Source organism: Heterodontus francisci, unplaced genomic scaffold, assembly GCF_036365525.1.
Source record: "Heterodontus francisci isolate sHetFra1 unplaced genomic scaffold, sHetFra1.hap1 HAP1_SCAFFOLD_43, whole genome shotgun sequence".
Lineage (NCBI taxonomy): Eukaryota > Metazoa > Chordata > Chondrichthyes > Heterodontiformes > Heterodontidae > Heterodontus > Heterodontus francisci.
The window spans coordinates 8,080,090-8,096,596 of NW_027141852.1; the positions used below are offsets into that span (position 1 = coordinate 8,080,090).

General features: G+C 44.7%; 1 non-coding gene across 1 annotated transcript; it reads left to right on the forward strand.

Moving 5' to 3' along the window:
• Positions 1-12,496: 12,496 nt before the first annotated feature.
• trnas-gcu (transfer RNA serine (anticodon GCU)) lies at positions 12,497-12,578 on the forward strand. Its single transcript has one exon. It is a non-coding gene; the product is annotated as a tRNA-Ser (tRNA).
• Positions 12,579-16,507: the final 3,929 nt, after the last annotated feature.

Here is a 16,507-nt window from a genome sequence, read left to right on the forward strand (position 1 = left end):
GTGTTAATTATAAAAGGGCTGTCGTAACGTTGTTAGTTATTACGATGGATGCATTATAAAAATGGTCAAGTTAAACTAAGATCGAACTACCCAAGCTTACCTCCATCCTCCAGTCCTCTGGCATCATTCCCATATTCAAGGAGGATTGAAAGATTGTGGTTCGAGTCTCTGCTATTTCCACCCTTACTTCCCTCAGCAACCCAGGATGCAGCCCATCCAGACCGGGTGACCTTTCTACTGTGAGCACTGCTAACCTTGTAATTGTCTCCTCTTTATCTATTTTCATCCCCTCCAAATTCTCCACTTCCTCCTCCTTCACTGTGACATTTGCAGCACCCGTTTGTTTTGTGATGACAGATGAAATGTACTTAATTAGTACCTCAGCCACACCCTCTGCCTCCACGGGATCTCCTAATTGACCCACCCTTTCATTGTCTGTCCATCTGTTGGTAAAAGACTTCAGTGTTCCCAGTTATGTGACCTGCTAATCTTTTCTCATACATTCTCTTGCTGATCTCATTTCCTTTTTCAGCTCTCCTCTGCACTTTCTGTATTCTGCTTGTTTCTCTACTGCATATGAATCCTCACATGATTTTTCAGTGAATGGTTTTTGAACTATTTTGTAAAAGGATTTGGTTTTGTAAATTTCTCCCTCGCTCCCCTCATGGTCTGGCAGAAAGTTCAACTGCTGTGTTTTCAAACAGCAACAGCTTTATTTGAAAAGCCATTATGACAGGATTCCGGGTTTTAATCCAGTCACAAATCTGGTTCTGATGTCTTGTGGCTCCAGCTGTCACATGACCTGTCAGAGGATGACCTCATAATTGACCCAGTCATGTGGGAGCTTTGGGTTGATGTTTAAATTGTTTCAAAATAATTTTCCAGAAGGACAATCAAAATGAATCGATATGTAAAAGGTAGATTTTGTGAATTTGTGCTCCCAGTGGAAATTCCTGCAGAGTCTGCTGGTTTTCATATCCCCAATTCCCCACAGTAAACTCTGTGCTCGGAGTCTGTATTCATTACATCAACATTATACAGAATCATTTCATGGGAGACCCCAGTGTGAATTGTAGACAGGTGGGCCAGTTTTAACTTTCAAAGTAACACAGAAGCAAAATACTGCTGATACTGGAAATCTGAAATAAAAACAGAAAATGCTGGAAATACTCAGCAGGTCTGGCAGCATCTGTGGAGAGAGAAACAGAGTTAACGTTTCAGATCTGTGCCCTTTCATCAGAACTGAGCTGAAATTGTCTGAGGGACTGCGATTGTGGAATAAATTTCAGGGTCAAAGACATTGTACTTGGTAAGGATAGGAAGATGGAGATTATTAAGTACAGTGCAAAAATATAGATGCTTTTACATTATTTTAATCAAAATTGATTTAAACTTTGTGCTCATGAATCCTATCTTTTGATCACAATGACACTGATAACAATGGAAAAAGCAAGACTTGCATTTCACGACCACAGGACATTGCAAAGCCTTTTACAGCCAATGAAGGAAGGACTTTTCAAGTGTAGTCACTCAACAGTACAATAGAGTACCCTACAATAAAGATGTATAAGATTCTCACCACACAACTGCCAGACAATGACCATCCCAAACAAGAGAGAATCTAACCATCTCCCTTTGACATTCAATGGCATTACCATCGCTGAATCCCCCACTCTCAACAACCTGGGGGTTACCATTGAGCAGAAACTGAACTGCAGTAGCCATATCAATATTATGGCTGCAAGAGCAGGTCAGAGACTAGGAATCCTGCGGCAAGTAACTCACCTCCTGACTCGCCAAAGCCTGTACATTACTCAGGGGTATGATGGAATACTCTCCACTTGTCTGGCTGGGTGCAGCTCCAACAATACTCAAGAAACTCAACAGGACAAAGCAGCCCGCTTGATTGGCACCCCATTTACAACATTCATGCCCTCCATCACTGGCACACAGTGGCAGCAGTGTGTACCATCCACAAGATGCACTGCAGCAATGTGCCAAGGCTCCTGAGACAGCACCTTCCAAACCCGCGAACTTTATCACCGAGAAGGACAAGGGCAGCAGATGCATGGGAACACCACAACCTGCAAGTTCCCCTCCAAGCCACACACCATCCTGAATTGTAACTGTATCACCCTTCCTTCACTGCTGCCGGGTCAAAATCCTGGAACTCTCTTCATAACAGCAGCACATGGACTGCAGTGGTTCAAGAAGGCAGCTCAGCACCACCTTCTCAAGGCAATTAGGGATGGATAATAAATGCTGGCCGAGCCAGCGACACCCACCTCCCATGAATGAATAAAAAAAATGATAATATCCTGTAATCCTCCAAAGTAGAAAATTCAGATGGAAATGAAAAATAATAAAACACAGTCAGCATGGATTTCACAAAGAAAGACGTGTTGAACCTTATCTTTGAAAAATCAACAGCAAGAGTAATATAGCAGATGTAGAAGAGTTTAAGTTAATAAAGCCTCATCCGTTTATGTGCTTGAACCAACAAATTGTAGGTGAACAAACAAACACACTAACTGACAGAGCTGGGTGTTGTTCTTTCTCAATTACCCTAAAGTAGGGTGTTAATGAGTTAAAGCTTCAGGTTGCTGCAACCAGAATAGCCATTGTCCACTATCAGTTTTACTGTTATAAATAAAGGATGGAATATTCATTGTGAATCTATAGAAACAGTCTGGTCCTGCACACTGCAGACACATCCACGTCATCACCAACCAGCTCTCCTATAATTGATGCAGTTATTTGACTTTGCCCCATTCGCTCCATGGAATTACTTTTAAAAGATTTTAAATTACAAGCAGTTTTGTTAATGTTCAGCCTTTGAGAAGAAATCATTCCCTGGCCACAGTGGAGAGAGCATTGAATATAAAGCAGTCGACTACCAGGTAACACAGTGAAAGCTCATCAGCTCATCTATAATTACTTACTTTTCTTATTTTTGCTCTTGCTATTCGGTTTTTCATCATTTTCAGCTCCTGACTGTGGATATTATTGTGATTAAATGTGAAAAGATTCACTGTGTCTCAGTCCCGGTATATTGACTCTTTCTCTGTACAGTGCTGTATACACTCAGATACTGACACTGTCTCTCCCTCTCTCAACTTTCCAGCCCTGACATTGCAGAAAGCGCTGCTCAAAGTTACACATTCTGACTGTTTGCAGTTGATTAGTGAGAGATTATTAACGTATCCTTCTGCAGCTCTGCCTCGGTTAATAACAGCAGATCGAAGTCACATTTCAGATACAGAAACAGACGCATCAATTATTCACTCTTTCCCAGAGTGAGTGAGGCCGGGACAAGCAGCAACATTCCGGCCCCACACTCTGCAATTACCCAGCACCAGCGGAAAGCAGTGAATACAGATTCAATCAGTGGGTTAATGTCCATTACAGGGATGCAAGATTCCACGGCCCAGGACAAACATCCCCATACACCGAGAACAAGCTCAGGAAAACCCCGGGGGAGTTAATATCCCAATCACTGAGCATTCCAGTCACATTGAACAAGTTCCTGAACTGAGTGAACCTTTCAAAGTGCAGAAGTGATGACGAGGTCAAAAAGGTCTGAACAGTTGAGGTGACTGAGCGGTTTCAGCTTCTCTGTTCAGGTTACAGCTTTCACTGGAGGCATGTGTTTAAATCCCACTTCTGACAACTTGATTTTCAGTTACTTTGCAGAGCTTCCTTGAAGGTTTGAGGTAGAGTAAATACTGAGGAACTGTTTCTAACTGCTGAAAGGTCAATAACCGAAGGTTATAGATTTAAGGTGACTCACAAAACCAGAAGGAACTTGAGGAAAAATTCCTTTCTGCAACGTGGGGTTAGGATTTCAGTTATGTGGATAGATTGGAGAAGCTGGGGTTGTTCTCTTTGGAGAGGAGATTTGATAGAGGTGTTCACAATCATGAGGGGTCGTGACAGACCCGATAGAAACTGTTGGTAGAAGGATTGAGACTCAGGTAAAAGCTGTGGCTCAGTTGGTCACATTCACCTCGAAATCACAAGCTTCTGGGTTCAGATTTCACAGCTGACACTGCAGTGCAGCACTGAGGGTGTTGAAGGTGCTGCCTTTCAGGTGTGATGTTAAACCAAGACCTGGTCAGCATGTTTGGGTGAATGTAGAAGATCCCATGCTGCAATTTCAAACAAGTGAAGAGCAATTCTCCCTGGTGTTGTGATCAATATTTGCCCCTCAATCAGATCAGTTGGTCATTATCACATTGCTGTTTGTGGGTATTAACTGCTGCATTTCTGACATTACAACAGTGATTACACTTCAAAAGTATTTCATTGTTTCCAAAGTGCTTTGATATGTCCAGTGGTCTTGAAAGGTGCTTTATAAATGCAAGTCTTTTCTTTCTTTATCACAACACATTACTGTGTAAAAATGGTTCCTCATGTCATCTCTGGTGCTTCTGCCAATCACCTGATATCTGTGTCCTCTGCTTACTGACCCTTTTGCCACTGGAAACAGTTTCTCCTTATTTAAACTAAAGAAAACCTCCATGATTTTGAACAAATGTGTCAAATCTCTTCTGAATTTTCTCTGCTGCAAGGAGAACAACCCCAGCTTCTCCAATCTCTCCACATAACTGAAATCCCTCACCCTGCTACCATTGTGGTAAATTTCTTTTTTATTCTTTCCTGGGATGTGGGCACTGCTGACACAATGTGATTCCTTTCAACGGAGCGGCCCGCTGACATCATCGGACTGTGCCAAGCTGTGCATAGGCACAGCTACATCTTGCCAGGATTAAGTGGCACATGCGTAGGATGATGTCATTGCACAGCGCCAACATCATCGCATATCCGCGCCTGGTCCATCTTCGCACATGTGTGCGAAAGCATCATCGGGTATCCAGCCCCTCACTCAGCTGGAGGAAGCGGCTGAATAGGAGACTTTGAGGCTGAAGCTCTCCCCCCTCGGCAACTCGCTCCAGGCCTCGACGCTCCCCTGGACAATTGTTCCCCACTCGCGTCATCCAGCTCTATGGCCGCTTGCTCTCTACCCCCCAACCCACGCTCCAGCCGCTAGCTCTAGGCCGTGCCACTTCCCTCCTCTAGGCCACTCACTACTCACTCCGACGTCACACTTTGCAGCCCACCTTGCTTCTTCGGGCGGCGCGTGGAGACTGGACAAACGTGGGAGCAAATGGCCGAGAGAAGGGAAGCAGCACAGCCTCGAGCTAGCGGCTGGAGGGGAGGTGGGTGGGGAGTGAGCGAACGACTGGAGAATGGGGTGACATGATCGGGAGACAATCGGCCAGGGAAGTAGGTGGGGAGCAGCGAGATCTGGAGCGAGCGACTGTGGAGGGTGGAAGCGGCCGGTGCAAAGCAGGGGGAGAAAGCGAGTTGTGCCACCTAGTGGTTGCATTGTCAGCAAACGCAGCCTTTATTGTCGATCCTTAATTGCCCTTGAGAAGGTGGTGGTGAGCTGCCTTTTTGGAGCTGCTGCAGTCCATGTGTTGTACGTAAACCCACAGTGCTGTTAGGAAGGGAGTTCCAAGATTTTGATCCAGTGACAGTGAAGGAATGGTGATATAGTTCCCAGTCAGGACAGTGTGTAACTTGGAGGGGAGCTTGCAGATGGTTGTGTTCCCATTCATCCAATATCCTTCTAGGTGGTCGAGGTTGGGGGTTTGGAAGGTGCTGTCGAAGGAGGCTTGGTGAGTTGCTGCAGTGCATCTTGTAGATGGTACACACTGCTGCCACTGTTCACTGGTGGTGCAGGAAGTGAATATTTAAGGTAGTGGATGGAGTGCTGATCAAATGATCTGCTTTGTCCTGGATGGTGTTGAGTTTCTTTGGTGTTGTTGGAGCTCCACTCATCCAGGTAAGTGGGGAGTATTGCATCACACTCCTGACTTGTGCCTTGTAGATGGTGGACAGGAGGTGAGTTACTTGCAGCAGAATTCCCAGCCTCTGACCTGCTCTTGTAGCTACGGTATTTACTTGACTGATCCAATTCAGTTTCTGCTCATTGGTAACCCCCCGGATGTTGATTGTGAAGGATTCAGCAATGGTAATGTCATTGACTGTCAAGAGGAGATGGTTAGATTCACTCTTGTTGGAAATGGTCATTGCCTGGCATTTTTGTGGCGTGCATGTTACTTGCCACTTATCAGTCCAAGCCCAATCTTGCCCAGGTCTCTCTACATGTGGACACGGACTGCTTCAGTATCTGAGGAGTGACTAATGCAACTGAACATTTTGCAATTATCAGTGAACATTTCCACTTCTGACCTTATGATGGAAGGAAGTTTATTGATGAAGCAACTGAAGACGGTTGGGGCCTAGGACACTACCCTGAGGAACTCCTGAGCGATGTCTGGTACTGAGATGATTGGCCACCAACAACCAGCACCATATTCCTTTGCGCAAGGTATGACTCCAACCAGTGGAGATTTTTCTCCTTGATTGCCATTGACTTCAATTCTGCAAGGGCTCCTTGATGCCCTTGGCAAGAGCAGTCACTGTCACCTCACCTCACCTCCTGAATTCAGCTCTTCTGTCCATATTTGAACCAAGGCCATAATGAGGTCAGGAACCGAGTGGCCTTGGCGGAAACCAAAATGAGCATTGGTGAGTAGGTTATGGCTGTGTAAGTGCTGCTTGATAGCACTGTCAACGACACCTTCCATCACTTTACTGATGATCAAGAGGAGGCTGACGGGGCAGTAATTGACCGGGTTGGATTTGTCCTGCTTTTTGTGTACAGGACATACCTGGGCAATTTTCCACATTGCCGGGTAGATGCCAGTGGTGTAGCTTGGCAGGCGGCGTGGCTAGTTCTGGAGCACAAGTCTTCAGCACTGCAGCCAGGATGTTTTCAGTATCCAGAGCCTTCAGCCATTTCTTGATATCATGTGGAGTGAAGTGGATTTAGCTGAAGGTTGGCACCTGTGATGCTGGGGACCTCAGGAGGAGGCCGAGAAGGATCATCTACTTGGCACTTCTGGCTGAAGATGGTTGCAAATGATTCAACCTTGTATTTTGCACTGATATACTGGTCTCCCCTATCATTAAGGATGGGGATATTTGTGGAGCCTCGTCCTCCTGTTAATTGTTTAATTATCCACCACCATTCAGGACTGGATGTGGCAGGACTGCAGAGCTTTGATCTGATCTGTTGGTAGTGAGATCACACAGCTCTGTCTATTGCATGCTGCTTACGCAAAATGACATGCAAGTAATCCTGTGTTGTAGCTTCACTCATTTTTGGGTCTGCTTCGTGCTGCTCCTGACATGCCCTCCTGCACACTTCATTGAAGCACTATTGCTCCCTTGGCTTGATGGTAATGGCAGAGTCAGGGATATGTCAGGCCATGAGGTAACATATTGTGTTTAAATACAATTCTGCTGCTGCTGATGGCCCACAGTGCCTCATGGATGTCCAGTTTTGAGCTGCCAGTTCTGTTCATTTCTTCCCTCAGATATAATTGACTGCTCCGCCCCCGCCCAGTGTGGTTGACAGGACTCTCAACCTCTGCCTTCCCCCTTCCCCCTTCCCCTCCCTCCCAGAACTGCGACAGGGTTCCCCTTGTCCTCACTTTCCACCCCACCTGCCTCCACATCCAAAGGATCATCCTCCACCATTTCCGCCACCTCCAGCATGATGCCACCACCAAACGCATCCTCCCCTCCCCTGTCAACATTCTGAAGGGATTGTTCCCTCCGCGACACCCTGGTCCACTCCTCCATTACCCCCGATACCTCGTCCCCTTTCCAAGGCACCTTCCCATGCAATCGCAGGAGATATAATACCTGCCCTTTTCCCTCCTCTCTGCTCATTATCCAAAGCCCCAAACACTCCTTTTAGGTGAAGCAGCGATTTACTTGTACTTCTTTCAATTATGTATACTGGATTCACTGCTCACAATGTGGTCTCCTCTAAACTGGGGAGACCAAACGCAGATTAGGTGGAACACCTCTGCTCAGGCCGAAATCATGACCCTGAGCTTCTGGTTGCTTGCCATTTCAACACTCCCCCCTGCTCTCATGTCAACATTTCTGTCTTTGGCCTGCTCCAGTGTTCCAGTGAAAGTCAACCCAAGCTCGAGGAGCAGCACCCGACCTTTTGATTCGGCACTCTACAGCCTTGTGGATTGAGCATTGTGTTCAATAACATCAGAGCATGACTGATGTCAGGCAACCACAAGCATTAACACACTCTTTGCCTTTATCCCAGGACTGCTTTGTTATTTAATCTCTCCTGCCCTCTGCTCTATCAAACACCTTCCCTTTTGTTCTCTCCCACATGCCCCTCCCCTTCACTTGTTTAAAACCTAATTCTTTTCTAACCTGTGTCAGTTCTGATGAAAGGTCACAGACCAGAAACGTTAACTCTGTTTCTCTCTCCACAGGTGCTGCCAGAGCTATTGAGTATTTCCAGCACTTTTTGCTTTTATTTCAGATTTCCAGCATCTGCAGTATTTTGCTTTTATTGTGTCAGAAAGTCTTTCCTTGATTCAGGACTCTTACCTCTCTCCAGAATCTCTCTGCTAAAGATTGAACTTTATCTCATTTCACTCACAGCTCAGGGTCAGTGTGGCACAGTGGGACTTCTGGCTGTCTCCCACTTCACAATCCATCAGTACTGAGAAAACAATGGGGAATATTACCCACATGTTGTGTTCTGTAACTTTTTACAAACACTTTAATGTATATATTGTCTTCCAAAGCAGTGACAGAATGGTGGCTTTAGTGTGTTGTTGAAATAGCTTTGTTGAGTTCGTGCTGTACTAACAGTTAAACAGTTCTTGGTTCAATCCCAGGTTTTGGCAGTTTCAACCTCTCCTGTGTCTTTTTCTTTGGCTCCAATTGTCAAGCTGCATGATTTACTCTGAAATTAGCACCAGAGAACCAAGGCACCAGCGAGCATGAGGAGCTGAAATTAGCACAGATCAAATCCACTTAATATTTCTGACTGAAGATGGTTGCAAATGCTTCAGCTTCATCTTTTGCACTGACGTGCTCAGCACCACCATCATTGAGGATGTGAATGTTTTTGGAGCCTCCTCATCTTGTTAGTTATTTAATTATCCACCACCATTCACGACTGGATGTGGCAGGACTGTGGAGCTGTGATCTGATCCTGAGGGAGATATCCGTGTGTGGAGTGGCGGGATGTATGGAGAGTGATCCTGAAGAGGGTGTCCGAGACTGGAGTGGAAGCTTTCCGTGGAGGTACAGGAGTAGGTCATTCAGCCCCAGTGTTTTATAAAGGTTTAGCATAACTTATTTGCTTTTACTCTATGCCTCTATTCATAAAGCCAAGTGTCCTGTTTCCTCTTAGCAACCTTTTCAAACCTTGATCAAAAAAGATTGGTGTACATTGTCTCATTCTTCCTCCCAAACGGTATCACTTCACAATTTTCTGTGTAAAATGTTATCTGCTGTGTGAAAGCCCATTTTACCAGTGTGTTGAAGTTCCTCTGAAGTGTGTTACTGTCACTGGCATAGATTAGATTAGATTAGATTAGAGATACAGCACTGAAACAGGCCCTTCGGCCCACCGAGTCTGTGCCGAACATCAACCACCCATTTATACTAATCCTACACTAATCCCATATTCCTACCAAACATCCCCACCTGTCCCTATATTTCCCTACCACCTACCTACACTAGTGACAATTTATCATGGCCAATTTACCTATCAACCTGCAAGTCTTTTGGCTTGTGGGAGGAAACCGGAGCACCCGGAGAAAACCCACGCAGACACAGGGAGAACTTGCAAACTCCACACAGGCAGTACCTGGATGAAATTCATGAGCATTCTTTGATGCCATCTCCGTGGAAAGAGCAATCTTACACACTAGCTCAAATTGGGATTTTGTGTGTTTAGTATCTTTTCTCATCCACCAATATAAGCACAAACCTGTCTCATAATGTAGAGTCGAAGAATGTGCCAATGTTGCAATGTGGTGATAAATTCTTCAGTGTCACAATGTACTCACCAACTGTTTCACTACTTTTCTGATTTCTGGATCCATGTTTGTAGCTTTCCGCGATCTTTAGTGGCTTAGGGTTGAGCCTCACTTCAACGAAGAAACGGAAAATTATGATTTAAAGATTACACTGTCAATCATTCACATCTCTGTCTTCTCCTGAACTTCGAGTTCAAATTTGTTTGTGAAGTTGAGTCACACGTTAAGGCAGCACAGTCTTTGTCTTTGTGAAGGAAGTGATTTGGGAATGGCTGTTTGAAACTGTCCCTTCTTGCACACAAATTCAGTGCAAATACTCGATCACTCACAATTTCCTTGAGAGAAATTTGTTCACAATCGCATTCGACACAGAAACTGCCTCAGCATTAATGTCACTGAAGCAGAATGTGACCGTGTTGTATGTTTCAGAATGTTGGTGCCGTTATTTGTCGCTTTTAACCAAGACTGGGAGACAGGGCAAGGTTGATCCGAGGTTGGAATATGTTATCATTCAGGAGCAAGAAAAATCAAAAGGAACAAAATAAGAAAACCCAGTCTCCAGATTTGAGAATCTGTAGATTCGCTTTGGGAAAGTGAATCAGAGCAGAATGAAGGGTGAACTGTCCAGAAGAGATGAAGACACATCTCAGTCAACACGTTCCCCTGGTTTATGATGCTGGAACATTCCTCACTCAGAAATGATTCAACCCAATGACAAACATTCTTACAGCTGATAATTTATGCTACTGATTTAAGGACTGTCTCATGTGGTTACCGAGTGACGACGAGAAGATATTAAACTTTGTTCTATTCAATCTAGCTGTGATAAAGTTTGAATTTTTCTCCCTTTTATAAACAGTATTTGAAGGGTCTCGGTAACAATGTTCAGTGTTGATGAGAGTGGGGTCTGGGTGAGAAGCTGCTCAGTGTGACAGGGTCAGGACTGGATGCAGGAAGTTCTCTGACAGTCTCCCTCCATCTCTCGAATGGGTTTGAGTTGATTTACGACTGGTAGCTTTTATTTTACTTTTCTTATTTAGAGATACAGCACTGAAACAGGCCCTTCGGCCCACCGAGTCTGTGCCAACCAGCAACCACCCACTTATACTAATCCTACATTAATCCCATATTCTCTACCACATCCCCACCATTCTCCAACCACGTACCTACACGAGGGACAATTTACAATGGCCAAATTACCTACCAACCTGCAAGTCTTTTGGAGGTGGGAGGAAACCAGAGTACCCGGCGGAAACCCACATAGACACAGGGAGAACTTGCAAACTCCACACAGGCAGTACCCAGAACTGAATCCTGGTCGCTGGAGCTGTGAGGCTGCGGTGCTAACCATTGTGCCACTGTGCTGCTGTTGGTGTTTTGATAAATGAAGGAAGTTCCCTCCACCCATTTGTTTTGGACAGACAGTGTGGTATAAGGATGTAAAGGGTTAATGCTGAAGATAGTGGGATCAACCCCTCCCACGGTCAGAGTGATGATGTAACAGTCACATGAGATGAAGTTTGGGAGAAGAGAGAGCAGCACCAAGGATGCTAGCTTAGCAGGCTTGATGAGTGTGTATAGAGTATAGTGTAAATTAGAAAAGAGTTCTTAGTTCTTTCAGCAGGAACTGTGTCCAGAAAATATCGAGAAACTCACAATTTTATTATTCAGGAGTCGGAACACAGATATTAATTCCAAGTGACAGTTCTGGGACCAATTAACAAAAAAGTAGAGATAATATTGCTGACTGATTGAAATCCCCCAGTGAGGAGACAGTTAAACAGGTGATCGGTTGGAGCATCCTTCGATCCAAGGTTTCAGCAACATTTAATCTCCCTTTTTGGTGAAATTCTCTGTTATTTGCAACTTTTTTTATCAGCTTTGATGGGCGAGTGAAAAAACTGAAAACATTGAACAGTTCCATCCTTTCTTTTCTTCCTTCTTCTCTTCTTTCCATCAGTTTCTCTTTTCTGTCCCAGATCAATATAATGATGAGAATCCCACTTTAATCTGCTGTTTCTGGTGTTTTATCCATTCCAATCAAAATTTCAACATTCCAATCAAATCTATTTGTTATTCCACAGTGTCTCTCCATGTGTTTTATTCTGTTGTATTCTTTCACAGTCTGTTTGATGATCAATGTTACATCTCACTGTCTGTTCTGGTGAAGATCAGAAGCAGTGATATCTGTTTACACCACCCGACAAGTCGGCCTGAGGCTGTGCCTCGCTGATCATGTGGCGTTTAAGCAATTCTTCCAGTCAGTTAGTTCAGTTGTCATTTCATGAGTAATTCGGGCATCATGACTTCGTCAGTGACCTAATGGTTCAGGTGTCTGAGTGATGTTAATCATGATGTGTTGAAATGATTGTATGTTCCAGTCTTTCCGTGGTGGGTTTTCACACTGAGTAGAAACGTGTTGGACATGGTCTGGAAATGTTTCACACCGCTCCATTCCCAACTTCATTTCCTTGCAGAAGATATATTTCCATCATTGCACAGCTGGCTGCACAGCCAGAAACTGTGCTGAAGGTGACAGCTATGCTACTGCAAGTGACAAGGTGGCCACGAAGTTAAGGCGATGGACTGCTAATCCGTTGTGCTCTGCACACGTGGGTTCGAATCCCACCCTTGTCGCTAGTTTATGAACTGCATAGTGTATTGTTTATGTTGGGTGAGCTTATTTGTAAAGTCAGCCTCGAAACCTGTTCTTGTCCATGTCCAGACAGTGATTCCAGAATTTGTTATCCTTTATTACAATTGAGACAGACAATTGGAATTCTTCACCCAAACTGCACTGGAATGAAGATCAAATATGGATCACGAAACATAGCAGGATTTTTCCTCCCCTCCTTCCTTCCATCTTTACTTTCTCTCGATTTGCACCAAGTGAAAGACAAATGGGAAAAGCAAATGGCGAGGGAGCAGATGCAGAAAATTATCCTTTGGCAAGAAATTTATTTTCAAATCTTCTTGATAGATTAAGTGAGTGAGCAATGCTTTGGCAGATGGAGTTTGAAATGAGGGGTCATCTACTACCTACGACAGATCAGAGTGTTTTTTTGTAAGAGGTGAGATGTTGGAAACGGCAGAGGAGCAGAGACCCGAATACTGAATTAATAAAAGCTAGTGGACTGGCAGAAAATAATGTGAAAAGTGAACAGAATATGAAGATTGGAACTCATGTTGCAGTGAGAGAAAGCTCTGTGCTCCTGAAGTAAATGTCCAAGCCCAGATTGTGGGGAATCTGTGGAGAGTGATTTGGTTTTTATTCATTCTTGGGTGTGAGTATCGCTGATAAGGCTGGCATTTATTACCCATTCCTATTGCCGTTGAGAAGGTGGTGGAGAGCTGCCTTCTTGAACTGATGCAGTCCATATGGTGCAGGAACACCCACAGTGCTATTGGGGAGGGAGTTCCAGGATTGTGATCCAACAACAGTGAAGAAATGGCGATATCGTTCCAAGTCAGGATGGTGAGTGTCTTGGAGAGGAACCTGCAGGTAGTGAGTTCCCATGCATCTGCTGCCCTTGTCCTTCGAGGTGGTAGTGGTCACGAGTTTGGAAGGTGCTGTTGAAGGATATTTGGCGAGTTGCTGCAGTGCATATGGAGATGGTACACACTGCAGCCACTGTTTACTGGTTGTGGAGGGATTGAATGTTTAAGGTGGTGGGTTAGGTGCCGATCAAGTGCGCTGCTTTGTCCTGGATGGTGTTGAGCTTCTTGAGTGTTGTTGAGTGGGATGTATTCCATCACACTCCTGACTTGTGCCTTGTAGATGGTGGACAGGATTTGGGGTGTCAGGAGGTGAGATACTTGCTGCAGAATTCGTAATCTCTGACCTGCGCTTATAACCACAGCATAGATGTGACTGGTCCAGTTACGTTTCTGGTCAAGATGTTGATGGTGGGGGATTTAACGATGATAATGCTTCTGAATATCAAAAGGTAGATTTTTTTTCTCTCTCATTGGAGATGTTCACTGCTTGGCACTTGTGTGGCCAGAAGGTTGCTTGTCACTTATCAGCTCAAGCCTGAATGTTGTTCAGGTCTTGCTGCTTGCAGGCACAGACTGCTTCAGTATCTGAAGAGTTATGAGTCATCATCTAACATTCCCACTTCTGACTTATGTTGAAGAGAAAGTCGTCAATGAAACAGCTGGGATGTTTGGGTCTAGGACACTACCCTGAGAAACGCCTGAGGCAGTGTCCTGGACTGAGATGATTGGCCTCCACGAACCACAACCATCTTGTTTTGTGCGAGGTACAACTCCAGCAAGTGGAGGGTTTTCTCCCTGATTCCCAGTGACTTCAATTTTGCTGGGGATCCTTGATGCCACCCTCACTCAAGGGAAATCACTCTCACCTCTCCTCTGGAATTCCACTCTTTTGTCTCTGTTTGGACCAAGCTGCAATGAGATCATACAAACATAATATCAGAAGAACTAGTAGCAGGAGTAGGCCATTTGGCCCCTCGAGCTTGCTCCGCCATTCAATTGGATCATGGCTGACCTGATCATGACCTCAACCCCACTTTCTTGCCTGCCCACATAACCCTTGGCTCTCTTGTAGATAAAAATCTTGAAGACATTCAATGACCCAGCCTCCACTGCTCTCTGAAGTAGAGAATTCCAAAGATTAATGACCCTCTGAGAGAAGAAATTCCTTCTTAAATGAAAAAGCCCTAAATCTGAAACTGTGTCTCCTAGTTCTAGATTCCACCACAAGAGGAAACATCCTCTCAGCATCTACCCTGTCAAGCCCCCTCAGAATCTTATATGTCTCAATATGTTCACCTTTCATTTTTCTCAACTCCAATGAGTATCGGTCCAACCTGCTCAGCTTTCCTCATAAGACAACACCTTCATCACAGGAATCAATCCAATGAACCTTCTCTCAACTGCCTCCTGTGCAAGTATATCCCTCCTTAAATAAGGAGACCAAAACTGTACACAGAACTCTAGGTGTGGTTTCACCAGTACCATGTACATTTGTAGCAAGACTTCTCTACTTTTATACTCCATCCCCCTTGCAATAAAGGGTAACATTCCATTTGCCTTCCTAATTATTTGCTGTACCTGCATGGTAACTTTTTGTGATTCATGTACAAGGACACCCAGATCCTTCTACACCGCAGCATTCTGTGATCTCTCACAATTTAAATAATATTTTCCTGTTCTATTCTTCCTACCAAAGTGGATAACCTCACATTTTCCCACATTCTACTCTATCTGCCAAATTATTTCCTGGAGCTGAGAGACCCTGGCAGAACCTAAACTGAGCATCGATGATCAGATTATTGCTAAGTGTGTGGTGCTTGATAGCACTGTTGGTGACATCTTCCATCACTTTGCTGATGATTGATAGTGGACTGATGGGGCGGCAATTGGGCAGATTGGATTTGTCCTGCATTTTTTTTATGGAGTGGGCACACTTGGGCAATTTTCCACATTGTCAAGTAGATGCCTGTGTTGTAGCTCGACTGGAACAGCTTGGCTGAGAGCGCAGCTAGTTCTGGAGCACAAGTCTTCAGTACTGGAGCCGGAAATCTTGTTAGGGTCCATAGTCTTTGCTGTATCGAGTGTCTTCAGCTGTTTCTTGCCATTATGTGGAGAGAAGCGAATTGGCTGAAAACTGGAAGCTGCGATGCTGGGGACCTCAAGAAACCGAGATGAATCATCCACTGAGCAATTTCTGACTGAAGATGGTTTCAAATGCTCCAGCTTCACCTTTTGCACTGACGTGCTCGGCTCCACCAACATTGAGGATAGGGATGTTTTTGGAGCCTCCTCATCTGGTTCGTTATTTAATTGTCCACCACCATTCATGACTGGTTACTTAGTTTCTCAGGGCAGTGTCCTAGGCCCAACCATACTCAGCTGTTTCATTGATGGCTTTCTCTTCAACATAAGTGAGAAGTGGGAATGTTTGCTGATGATTCCCAACTCATCAGATACTAAAGCAATCTGTACCTGCAAGCAGCAAGACCTGAACAACATTCAGGCTTGAGCTGATATGTGACAAGCAACATTCTTTGATCTGATCCTGAGGGAGATATCCGTGCGTGGATTGGCGGGATGTATGGAGAGTGATTCTGAAGAGGGTGTCTGAACCTGGAGGGCAGAATCTGTGGAGAGTGGTCCTCAAAGGATGTCCATGTCTGGAGATTTAGGAATTCTGAAGAGGGTCTCCGAGCCCATCGTGCTGGGATTTATGGAGAGTGATCCTGAAGTGGGTGTCCGAGCCTGGAGTGGCAGGATCTGTGGAGAGTGATCCTGATGAGTGTGTGTAAACCTGGAATGGAAGCTTTCTGTGGAGGTACAGGAAGAGGCCATTCATTCCCAGTATTTTATAAAGGTTTAGCATAACTTATATGCTTTTACTCTGTGCCTCTATTAATAAAGCCAAGTGTTCTGTTTGCTCTTAGCTACCTTTTCAATCCTTCTAACATTGGTGTACCTTATCTCTCTGCTCCTGCACCCAGTATAGAATTGTAACCTTTCAGTTATATGGCATTCTTCCTTCCAAATTGTATCACTTCACACTTCTCTGTGTAAAATTACATCTG